This window comes from Zea mays, chromosome 1, assembly GCF_902167145.1.
Source record: "Zea mays cultivar B73 chromosome 1, Zm-B73-REFERENCE-NAM-5.0, whole genome shotgun sequence".
NCBI classification, from domain to species: Eukaryota; Viridiplantae; Streptophyta; class Magnoliopsida; order Poales; family Poaceae; genus Zea; species Zea mays.
Window position 1 is genome coordinate 77,217,114 of NC_050096.1, and position 13,759 is coordinate 77,230,872.

Sequence of the window (13,759 nt, forward strand, 5' to 3'; positions counted from 1 at the left end):
CATTACTCCTTACATCCTTCAATCTCCCAGCATTGGAGCCGATCAAAGAAGTTCCAGGTAATCCCAGATTGAAATACCTCGAGTTTGCCGTCTATTTTTTGAGCCCTATCGGTCGATTTTGAAGTGGATTTGATGGTAACCCTTATTATCCAGCTAAATGTGTGATCTGTATCCGCTTATACATCTCTATAATCGGGTTATTTCATCGCGCATTGCATCTGTTTTATGTTTAGGAGCCCCGATATTAGGGTATGTGTACTATTCTGTATTCCTACTATCGCCCGACATTCTGTATTTAGGCAAAGGTTGTGGATTAGGTATTTACTGATTAGTTAGCAGATAGTACTTTTTATACAACCCAAGTAATATATATATGCTGTTTGTATGTAATATTTATGCATATTTTCAGTTCTGTTTATGCACATTCACCTGATTCATTTGTTTACACATTTGGTTTATTATATATGCATATAGCCAGTACTCTTTATGCACATTTACTTTAATGATTTGTTTCACATATACTTTATTATCAAATATGCTTATTTGTATTTGATATAGATGCATATCCTCAGTACTGTTTATGCACATTCACTTGAGTCATTTGTTTAAACATTTGTTTTATTATACATGCATATAGTCAGTATTGTTTATGCACATTTACTCCAACGATTTGTTTCACATACATTTAATTATCTAATATGCTTATTGTATATCATTTATATGCATATCCTCCTTACTTCTTATGCCCATTCAATTAAATAATTTTTTGTACACATCTGTTTTATTATATATAAAATATACCCATTGGATTTAATACATATGCATATTGGCAGTAATGTGTATGCTCATTCATACACAATTTGTGAACAGGTATTAAGCATGTTTGAATTGTTCTATTTACTTGCATAATTAGTTTACACGCCTGTTAATTATATATAAATACATACAGATACAGTTATTTAAACAAATGTTATTTACATATTCATGTTATTTGAGATAAATGTTTTTATTACTACTAACCAGTTATTAAAATATGTTGTATAGTTAGTGATGCATAAAGGCTTCTATTTTAGTTAAATGTAAAAGGTAGCTTAAGTCATGTAATTCCATTTAGTACTATATAGTACGCATTTCAGATAGTTATAGTAAAAATTAGTTTTTTCTGGCATATATTCTTGCATAAATCAAAGTATTTAGAAACAACTTCCTTTTTCTACAGATTTATTCATTATTTAGTCATGAAGTCTGTGGATCGCCCGCCCAGTAATCCAAAAAGATTAACTATTGAATCCAGTCAGGAGGTTTTTTCAATTGACATTTCCAGACGTACAAGATCCAGCAGCTCAGCTCACCAAGATGATATTCCTCAAAATCAGGAACAGAATGAGCCTCAGCCAGCCCCAATCCATCGTGTTCGCAGAAAGGCTTTAGCTTGTCGTTTAAAAAGACAACCTCCTGTTCCAGCCGCTCTCTCTGACGACGACTTCATGGATGCTCCTTCGTTAAAGCGTCAATTCAGTTCTGCATCACCTTCTCCTCCAGACCAAATCAGCTCAAAGAAGTTAAAAGTACCTTCTCCTCAAGTTCCGACTGTGAAAAGAAGCCCAAAGTATAATATCATTGCCAAAAAAAACTCTCCTAAAAAGAAGTCTCCTGTCAAATCACAGGTAATATGTATATATTTTATGTTTATTCATGTGTTAATCATGGTGCCCAATCAATGTTGAATTTCCCCCCACTTTACATTTATGCATATTATTATCAACAAATACGGTGTTTAATTTTTTCTAGTATTTTATACTAGGTGTTTACAAGCCTGTAATAAATATAGTATCATTAGTTCTACCTATATATATACTTTCTGTATTAATGAATATTCATTTATGCTTCCAGAAATTGAATATCCGATGCATTCCCTTGGATGTTATTGTATCATCATGGATAATGAGCGATCGGCAGCGTGATGCCGTCGCTAGGTTGGGATTTTCTAGCATATTTGATTTGCGAACTGATGCATTGGAAAGCAGATCACTTATCAGGTGGTTGATGGACAAATTAGATCCAAATGACATGACCATACGCCCAGGGGCTGGCAAAGAACTTAAGATAACAAAAGATACGGTTCATCTCATTTTGGGGTTGCCATGTGCCGGGGGAGGTAGAGAGTTTACTGATTGGTACGGTGAAATCGATGCTGCTGCTAATCTGAGACGTCATCTCAATGTCTGTAAAGAAGAATTTGATGTTGTCAAGCTTCAAGAGAAGATAGTTCTTGGCAACGATGATGAGCTATCAATTAGATGTTTTTTTCTCATTCTATTCAATCGACTTCTGTTTCCTTCTGCTTCTTGGGGCATTACAAACAATGAGGTGCTGATGACTTCAAACATGGCCCGAATGGCTGATATTGACTGGTGTCAACTAGTTTACACGGATTTGTGCGATGCTGCCGCATGTTGGCATAAAAGGAACAAAACTAACATCACAGCAACAATATATGGATGCTCACTCATTGTTTTAGTAAGTAATTTTATCTTGTTAACTGTGCATATACATGGTATGCAAATATTTGTTATGTACTAATTTTATATATTTGTGCATTCATTTTTTACAGATTTACTATCTTGATCACCTACATCACCCTGCTGCTCCGGATAACAAATATGGTACTCCACGCATTAAGTTTTTTGACAATGAGACCATAAGACAGTTGGCTCGGGGTGACAGACGCCCCCCCCCCGTAAAACTGGTGAACCATTCGGATATGCAGAGGTTAGACACAAATAATTTTTTTTTGTCCTGTATGCATATGTTAAAATATTATCACTGCTAACTGTTATATTTGCTTTTATACAGTTTCGTAGCCGTTCAGAAACGTGTTACGTCATTGCTCCAGAACGGCCTGCTTCTGCCGTTTTCAACATCTATGTGCCTCGTATCAAGAATTTGATTGGACACAAGTTGCAATGTTTGCCCTCCCTGCAGCGTCCAATGTTTCAATCATTGTTTGATGCTCATGACAAAGAGGTGGATAAATACTGTGATTCCCTACAGTCGAGCCATCAGATGATTGTTTCGAAGCAGATTGAACTCTCCGAAACATTTGGTGAAATGATAGATGAAGTTTTGAGAGCTGCAACGCAGCGTGATTCACAGCCACAAGGTTTTAGTATTTATGTTTACTTTTTTTTTAAACTAATCAAGTTCACTATTTATAATGCTGTTATATTCAGTAACAACTAATATATTACTATATGTTCCAAATGTAGATAACCCCCCACTACCTCAATGCCTCCAACAAATGATCCTGTATCCACACCAACTGTTCCAACATCTGATAAACAACAACATGATCAGGAAAGCCATGTTCCTACTGATCATACCAAAGTTTTAGATGATGTAAGTTTTCTCATACAAACTATATATAATATGCATATATTCTATTATGCATACAAGTTACCGTTTATTCAAATCTCAGTTGTTTCCATTATAGATTGTCCGTGGGAACGTCTGCAAAAAAGCTACAACTATGGATGATCCTATTTTTGACAAGACTCCAAAATCTAATGTTTGACTTCCTTATATCATTATTATCATTCTTTCAGTTACAATATATGCAAGTAACAGTAATATATATGCATGCTTTATTTTTTTTAACTTCCCAGGCTCCCACAACAGACAAGCCTGCTGATCCTAAGTTAACACCAAAAATAAATAGTGTAAGTATTTACACCTTCATCATATTATGCTAATATAATAATAATTTTTCCCTATGTTTCATTACGTTTTTATTAATAAATTTATTGGTTACAGGAAGGACAAAAATCTGTTACACATGATACTCCTGTATCTGGTGCACCTCTGTTTGATAAAACCCCATTGACAGATGTAAGACATGTTGTAATTTTCATCTTTTTCATATTTATACAATATGACATACATATTTATGCAACTGTTTACTAACATTTATTCATATATTAGGCAACTACTGACCTGGTTGCAAAGGATAGTTCCTGTAAAGACGCACTCGCTGAACATCCCCACGTGTCACGTGAAGACTGTGCTCGCAACCTGCTTAAGTTCATTTTGTCAGGACAACTAGATCCGAGCATGTATGTATTCGTTATTCAAATTCCAATTAAGTACAATTAGAAGGATTTTAATCAAAGTTTTTTCCCCAGGTCTATCATTAATTTTGGAGGATTTGGAGGGTCTGTACTTGATGTTGTCGAGTCGTTTGGTCCCAACAAATGTCTTGAGAATACTTTCATGCAGGGATTTATCGACTGTATTCGTCAGGATGATGTATTATACAATCCAGATTCTGTAATCAACACTCTTATACTGAACGTCAACGTTGGGGTAATTGTTTCTCCACAACTTTGTATCTTATTGCAACTCTTACTTTATAAATATATAATACCAATCAAGTTATTTTATTTTTCTAGACCGTTTTGAATATTGAGGAGTTTGAACAACACAGTTCAAATCCACAGCCCTTCACAACAACACTTCTTAAAGAACATCTTGAACCGACCCTACCTTCAGATGATGTTCTAAACCAGATTAAATTGGTGAGTTCTAATCAGTTTCATTTGTACAAATGTTATAGTGTACTTTTGGTTACTAGTTTTTTGTTGTATTAGTTTTAATGTTTCATATGCATAGTATAATTCATTCATAATTTTAACATATATATTTAACAGATCCTGGTTCCTATGCTACGACGAGGCCACTGGACCCTTTATGCAATCAATTTTGAACGTCGTCGCATAGACATCTTAGATTCAAACCCTTATGGTACATTGCTTGGAGGCACTACATGGAAACAAATTCATAATGATCAAATGATGATAAATGGAACGAAGATACCTTGGTCCAGACTCATAATGAGAAGACTTAGCATAGCCTTACATGAAGCTCGACCTGAGTCAACTGTACCAAAGTTTGGCAACTACAAGATTGGGCTTCTTCCCAACTGTCCAACCATGACACCAGGGTCAAATGATTGTGGTTTTTTTGTTGCAAACTTCCTCCGATACTACGATTTTGATGATGGTGACTTATCAGAATTTTATACTCCGGTATGTCACTAAATTAGTTTTCTATTCTTGCATATATTACTCCTTCATATTTTATTCTACCATATAATTGATATTATGGCTATTTCAGGATGAACCATTGGACCAACGTGCCTTTGTTCTGCATTACCTTACGTTTCATCGCAACAACATGGTTGCCTCCCTTCCTGCAGAACTGCTGCCTTTCAAGTATTCTCCAAGGAGGCGCCGCTGTTTGAAAGCCAAGACTTAGATAGAATACCTGATCATGATTCCCTGTGGGATGAACAAAACTGTTTATGTTACTTGTTAAGTCACTTATGTCAGGCCTCTCATAATGTGTTTTGATACTCTGTGTGCCACTTATGTTCAATGTGGCTAATGTCTATGCTACTTCGCAACAGCTTTTATCTTAAGTGTGTCAAACATAATTGTTACCAGCATGACTATTTATGTTATCTGTTAACAAATTCTATGTTAGTTCATCTCCAGTTGTGAGTTGCTTAATCTTTTTGCTTCCAAGGTTTGGCTATTTTGTATTATCATATTGTTTCAATATTCAAGTTTTATGCATAATATATACTTCATTATTTTATATACACTCGGTTCATCTTTTTTACATTTTTTACGCAAATTATGCTAATCTCCACAAGTGTTTATGCTATATCATGTTTGATGTATTTGAAGTGTGAAACCGACGTATGCATTCCATTCGATTATTATTGTTAAGTGTATACAGTTTTATATAACATTAATGTACAGACCTTCTGATTGCTAAACGTTGCCAATTTGTTGTGCATATTCAGTTACATAAATTGTGTGCTTGACTATATTTACGCAGCATTTAATAGTCTCATATCTACGCATTATATAACCCTTTAAAGGTAACTACTGAATTTCGAACAAAATAAAGCATAAGTCATTGTGATATTACAAGTTTCTTCTAAATCGACCACTCGTTAGTCACACTTCAAATTATTCGCCCAAATCCATATGCTCATCGGCTTCTTCATTTTCCACTTCTTCATCAACACGATGTTTTTTTGCAGTCGATGTTTCATTCCACTGTGGAGCAGTTGTTTTATTGTTTAGTCTTGATCCAGCTGGCCGTCCTCTCTTTCGATTAGACAGTTTTGCTAGCCTTGCCCTGTTCTCTTCCACAGACAGACATGTTCTACTGTTATGCCCATCTGCTATTCCACACAAATGGCATCTCCTATTCTTCTTTTTCTCTCCTTTCGCACCTAGTCTCATAATCCTTTCTTCTGAATTTTTTATTGTCCGTCCCTTTGGTCTTGCGCGATCCGGCATACTCAGATTTATAACATCCACATTAAAATTCAACCTCTGCACAATAATAGACGTTACTATTTAGTATATGCATACTTACATATATTTATACCAATCATTAAAATCATTTAGCAATGCTCACCTTTTTAGCTTCTGACGATGCAGCAATATTTTCCAATTGTTCATGTGCTACGTGATACGGAGAACTTGTATCACCAACCTCATGTGGAAATCTTATGTTGTCCTCCTTTAAAGCCCAACCCACATACATCAACATTTACATGCAGCATAAAATTATATTTTCAATTTAGACAAATAAACAATATTATTTTAATATGTACCTGGTTACCAGTAGTTATTATTGTTAATGCATGTTCACATCCAGTCCTGGTGTTATGCGAATCCTACAAAATATTATTTGCTTATTACATTCATATTATATATTCATTATATATACTACTTCATGCAAGCTTATATATATATATCTTTTACATACCTTATCATGACATGTAACTGTATTGTCATATTCCATCCCATCGCTAGCATTACTTTTATTCAACTCTTCTCCCTGGTACAAAATAACACGTTACTTATGCATAATTTATATTACAAATAGTATAACAATAAAACATCTGCAATAATATTACCTTGTCTTCCTCATTATCACTAACATCTGTTGACTCATTACATCCAATATCTGGCTCCAAACGGCTTAGAACGACATCGAGCTCATCCAACACATCCATCGCCTTATTGTACCCTGCTTTTGACATACACGCCTGACGAACTACTTTCATAGTTTTCGTTAACAACATTTTCTGTCTGTATGATTTAGTAACTCCATCCTTCCCCCTGAAGCTCTTATCAATTCTTTCAAACGGAACATCTTTTCTTGATGAGACAGTGTACCTTTGCAATATATACTTTGAAGGTATCTTTTCAACTTGAAGATGCATGAAGGCTCTTAAAAGATGAACACACAATAGACCTGAAAACATGATAACGACCCATTATTTCAAAAATATACATTAATTGTGCTTCAATCATCAAATTATATAGTAAGCATATTTATTATGCTAACCAACATAATACGTACAAACCTGTATGTTCCCACTGTTTGCACTCGCATGTATACTCCCCAGCTTCTACGTCTGCTGATATTTTGAATTGATGTTGTCCCCACACAATTTTATTAGACCGTTTTGTATGCTGTACGATCCATTCATTATCACATCCGTCTGGGTCCTTTAATATTTTGTATGCAGTGGCGTATTTCATTGATTCCTCGAATCTATTCATAACAGCTCTGGTGTATGCTCTAGAGACTCTCACTTCGAACCTATATAATGTATCTGTTGTCCTTGGTCCCTATAACACATTATTATCATAATTAAACAACTTAATTACATAATTATATACAAACCATTAATGCTAACAAGCACGACATACCTTGCTCACCAATGCCTCCTTTGATTCTTTCATTTTCCTGCTGTGCAACATTTTCATCATTTGTTTAGCGAACTCATGCAGTGGGGTGTTCGCATCTACATGTGATTGCTTCACTAATCTGTTCATGCTCTCACTTCGTTGTGTAGATACCATTACCCCACAGAAGTCATTTTTAAAAAATGCAGGTATCCATTCTTTTCTTATTTCATATAATTTGCGTAGAGTTATATCTTCATGAAGATTGAACTCCTCTAGCATCATTTCCCAGGCACATTCAAACTCATGAGGAGTTAATGGATGATGTATAATAGACTGGAATGTTGTTTTAAAATCCTTAACATCAAACCTGGCATATATCTCATTCAGGAATGGCATAAATCTGTTCTGTACATGCCATAAGCACAGTCTGTGAACTGTTTCTGGAAAAACAGATCTCAGAGCAATTGGCATTGCAGGATCTTGATCTGTAATTGTTCACAAATTATTCAGTTATTTTCACCATAAATTAATTCATTGTTTTACATAACAAATTTATATATCACATACCTGTAAGCATAACTCTTGGACCCTCGCCTCCCATACATGTTTTGAATGAATTGAAAGCCCATTCAAAAGTCTGTACTGTTTCATCTCCCAACAAAACAAATCCAAACACTGTACACTGCAGGTGGCTGTTAGCTCCAACAAACATGCCCAGTGGTTTATCATATATATTTGTCTTGTGTGTTGTATCAAATGTCACAGCATCACCATAATCTGCGTATTCCCCCTGCATGCTTGCGTGTGACCAAAAAATACTAACTATTTTCCCATCATCGTCTAGCTGGAAATCACAAAAAAATTGTGCATTCTGTTTTTTGCATTCTCTAAAGAAAGCCAAAAGTTTGGCTACATCATTTGAGCAATTTTCTCTTCTCCTGGCTGCCCTCCTACATTTGTTTGAACAACAAATTGTTACACATACATTTACTATAGTAAAATTTCTGTCTATTGATATATACACATGTAACAAAAAAGTATTGCTTACATATTTTTCAGATCTTGAGCAGTTACCGGTACGTTCTCCGGCCCATCATGCATTTCTGATATGAAATCAACTATGCAATGCTGCGGCACTCGGCTATCATGCATTGCACCCACAAAATTTATGTACTCAGCATCCCTAATTTTGTTGCAACGTAAATGTTGTTTTTCTGCTTCGTCAGTTATGAACTCATGGTTATGCTCCAAGTTTACCAGTTCAATTTTTGTAGCTACAACCATTTTTTGTTCATCATCATATATTTTTTTTAATTTTATTCCAGCTTTGCATTGTGTACGCCCCGAAGATCTATTCCTCATCCTAGGTGTATCATTTGATTTTGCTGCACTTTTACCTTCACGTGAACAATTTATCCACTTACTGAATGTCTTCTCTCTGTATTTCTTCAGTGGAAATCCAACTTCATATGCATACCTTTTATAGAATTTATATGCATCATCTACATCCTTGAAAGTCATCCCTACCGTAGGCACTATAGTTGGATCAATGTTTTTTTCCTGCTATTTCAGTGTCATTGTTGTTTGTACCATTGAATATGTTCACAACAATATAATCAATCGATAATCAAATACAGCGACTGGACTTACATGCGAACGCAGTATCTGTGGCGTATCCATCTCCCTGGAGCTAATATTGGACATAGGAGGTCGAACCCTTTGTTCTCCTTCTTCCCCTATGCTCATCTCGGCGACATCAGGACCCATTAGAGCAGGCGGTGGTGTCACCAATGAGTTACCCCGAACGCCATCTCCTTCCATCGCCGGCGACCCTCCAGAGCCGGCCATCTCCAACTCTGATATGTTATGCAGGCTTAGTGGTCATTGTTCTGAATGAAAGTAAATCTCGTATACTACTAAAGTAACCGCATCCACGTTTACAGGGTCTCCCCACTATTTCCGAAAACCGCCCCGATATTATGGCGACGTCTTTGTCAAACTAAATTTCATAATATAAAATTTACGCACAACGAACCAATGTTTTACGCCGTTCGGTATATAATGTTTATGCATCTATTATGCCGATTCGGTTTTACAACCTTCTGCACATTACTTACCATGCAAGATCCATAATTTACTCGCCCACGTATCCACATAATCACGTTTGCATGTGGCATATATTCCCTTTAATTCCGCGCAATTCCATTACCATGCAAACAACCGCGTCACGGCGCCGTCTAACCTGCATGCCGCCTCTCAGCCCCACGTTAAAACACAGGCGCGCCTGTAGCATCCGCCAGACCGAGAACCGACCTGGGCTTCCTTTAATATCCGAAGCCCTAGGCTCCCGTTATACCTGCCCTATATATATATATATATAAGCTTTGGGCTTACAATAGCTAGAGGAAGCCTAGACCAAACGTGCCATCCGATTGAGCCGGATCAGGTCTGGGCTGAAAGCTCTCTTGTGGTTTTTGGTGTTTGGATGACAACTCAATTAAAGGACTAACAAGTGTGCTAAGTGTTGAACAGGTGCTTAATGCAAAGCTAACAGGGTTCAACACAAGTGAACAAGTGTGATGGTCCAAAGACTGGATTATCTATAGATAATGGACATCACATGTAAGATGGACATTGCTTAAGTGAGACTCGGTGTGCGTAACCCATAGACAACCGATCAAGCCAAGGATAGAGGCAAGAAGAGCTTCGAGTTACCGAGTGCACGGGAGAAGGTCAAGGAGACTAGGAACCCAAAGCCAGGGGTGAAGAAGAAGACTTGCAAAGTCAAGGTTGCTCGAGTTAAGAAGAGTTATGGTGCATCAAGGATCACTACATAAGGACATGACTTACAACCAATGAGGTACACTCCACCAAGTTATTTTTACTACATAGTTAATGTAAATTATACACCTATAGCTGTTAATAATAATAAATTTTAGACCACTGATTTAGCGTACACTACAATTTAGTATAGTCTATTCCAATTATTTTACCTGTTTCATACATGCCCATATTTTCAACCTAACTACTAATACTGTCAACTATACATTCATATTCTGACATACACACAAATCTACTACTACTACTATAATGTTGTAACTATATGAAATTTATCTTCACCACTTTTCCTTGTCTGTCTCGCATTCACTTCAATATAAATGCCAATCATTATGCTGATAAAGATTATGCGGCCGCAGACATGTTCAACTAATATCTATTTTCATATATTTGCCAATGATAATATTTGTTGTTTTGAAAATTTGTTTACCATGGAGATTACTAATTATAGACTGTTAGAATTTAAGTTCGTTTATATCCTTTCTCCATGTAAACTATCCTAGAATAAAAATTTATATCACGCGTATGAAGTGCTGTTTGTTTTTTTCTTTTTTGAAAATTGGTGTCGTGCTTTTTTTAATGAAGCAATTTTACTGCAGGTTGTCGATTTGGAGCCTTTTTAGTGTCAGATGGTCTGTCTCTATATCTCTATTCATTTCACTGCAGCGCTGTCTGAGGTGCGTGGTCAAGTCGAGGCGAAGATGAGCAAGGAGGACGTGCTCAAGGTGCAGGTGAGTTCGCTCCACTCTTCTTCTTCTTCTTGCCGATCGACCCAACCACCGCACTCCACCTACACACAAGCACATGTTCATTGTTTTTGCTGATTTCAACATAGTACTGCTCAGTGGTGGATCCAGGATGAGATGCAAGGAGGGGCTACTAGTGTCACACCCGGTTTTAGAAGGTAAACCGAATGCGAACCATGTACGTGCCAGGATCAGTTATTCACGTACACAGCAGTTACATAACATGGACATCATCACACAGTGCTCAAAATAGTATTAAAAGGGAAATAATAGTCGATTACATCATGCGTCTGAGACGTCCATATAGTCCTTACAATAAATCAAAGTGCGAAAACGAAACGTAGATAACCGCGGCCTTCACAGGCAGCCGACTGGGGGTTGCCGCTAACCCACACCTAGAACTCGTCGTAGTCCTGGAACTCCTGGAAGTCTCCTTCCACAGCTTCATCTTCTCCTGAGCAGTGGTTGCAATGCTGACAACCTGGGGGGGGGGGGGTTGGTGTGTAGAGCAAGGGTGAGTACACATCAACATACTCAGCAAGTATCCTGTTTGGCTGTAGTAGACTAGCTTTATGTGGGGATAAGTCAAGCAGTTGCTTTTAGTTGGTCAGATTATTATTTACTAATAGAAAGCCAGGTTTTAGCATTAACCCAAGTTATTAGCCCGATGTACCCTTTCCAAACGGAAAGAATACCGCTTACCAGCACCATAGTCATCACCAAAACCATCAGTCTCATTGTCACCTGTAAACCAAAATGTCTCTGATCAAGTACCACTAATCATTGGAGCTCCCTTGGCCGCTCATAACCGCGAGCACGGCTGATATATCAGTTTTCAAACACTCTGCAGAGGTTGTGCACTTTACCCACAAGCCGTGATTCCCTCTCTGCCCGGAGAGAGCTACTCCCCATTGACCACTACCTAGGTGGTCCAGCAGGGCATCACTACGTAGCCTTTACAAAGATTCCCCGGGGCTGTAGCCGCCCGTTAGGTTTCCTAAATGTACCGCACTCCTCCCCAAGGGACAAATCAACCTTGGCAGAGCGAGCCGCATACACCGAGCCCCATTGACGGCACAACGGCTAAGCGAACTACACCCCGGTTCCTCTAATTACTCAGCTAAGGGCGTCCCACTCCACCCTCATGGTTGCACTGTTTTCCCGGGCAGTCATCCATAGAACAGGTCCTTATAGAGAGGCACTCGAGAAACCGCTCGAGCCCCCTTGAAGGTCACAAGTATAACATCTTAATAAAAGAGGGGAAAACAGTGTATCATAAATAATTCTCATCATGTTCATTGATTAGAGTGGAGCAATAGCATAAAGCTAACCAATAATAATCCGACCCAAGTAGGTAAACAAGGACATGGATAACAAAAGCTAGTCAATCCTTAGGTATAAATGTGTAATGCGGGAGGTGAATTAAAGAATGATTAGGACAGAGATAGGTCAAAGGACACTTGCCTCCACCAACCGACTGCTGCTCAGGGGCTTCTCCTGTGAGTTCTTCGGGCTCTCCAACCGGATCGTTCTCTATGCGATTGCAAGCATACATACATCCATCCATTCAAATTAGGAAACAAACAGTACACCATACAAGAGAACAAAATAAAGTAAATATGCATAGAATATCACATACGATGATGAATTTACCATGGTTAGAAAGAAATGAGAAAAGGTCTCGCGAGAGTTAAAGCTTATGCCCGAGACACACTACGGGTTGGTGAATATCTAGACGTCACGTGTTCTAGTTCCAATTGGTTCTAACAAAAGAATTAGCTACATGCACTAATGTAAACGTGACCACTTTTAGTAGATTAACATTGAATAAGATAGACGATTAGCTATACAAATTAACTAACGTAACCAATTTCCAAATTTGGACTCCTATCTTATTAATATAAACAACGTGATTAGCGCATATAGGATACGGGGGGTAGACGGGGCTAGGGGGTAGACGATCGTGTCGCGAGCACGACGAGCTACGCCAGAACGCTGTGCGAACACGCGCGCGCGCAAAGTCACACTTAACGTGCTGCGAACGAGTCGCGCACGTGTCGGGGCCGTGCGCTGGCCGAGCTCGAGGCCGCGCGCCGAAGGCACGCTTGGCCGAGCTCGAGGCCACGCCGAGGGCCGACGCGACGCGAGCAAGGCACGGCGGGGCGAGGACACGGTCGGGCGAGGGCACGGCCGAGGCCGAGAGCGGGGGCGATCGGGCCGGGGTCGGGGCGGTTGAACCGGGGGGGCGAGCAGGGGGCGGGGGCCGCACCGGGGCCGAGCCGCCGGGGCCGCGCCGGGGGCCGGGGGCCGCGCGCCGGCGAGCAGGGGCGGGCGGGATCGCCGCCGCGGGCCGGGGAGGGGCGGGGGAGCGCCGCCGCGGGGCCGGGGAGGGGCGGG

General features: G+C 38.8%; 1 long non-coding RNA gene across 1 annotated transcript; it reads left to right on the forward strand.

Moving 5' to 3' along the window:
* The first annotated feature begins 3,518 nt into the window (after positions 1-3,518).
* Positions 3,519-4,026, forward strand: LOC103636752 (uncharacterized). The gene is made up of 4 exons (XR_558118.2): positions 3,519-3,568; positions 3,666-3,719; positions 3,814-3,888; positions 3,982-4,026. It is a non-coding gene; the product is annotated as an uncharacterized lncRNA (long non-coding RNA).
* The last annotated feature ends 9,733 nt before the right edge of the window (positions 4,027-13,759 follow it).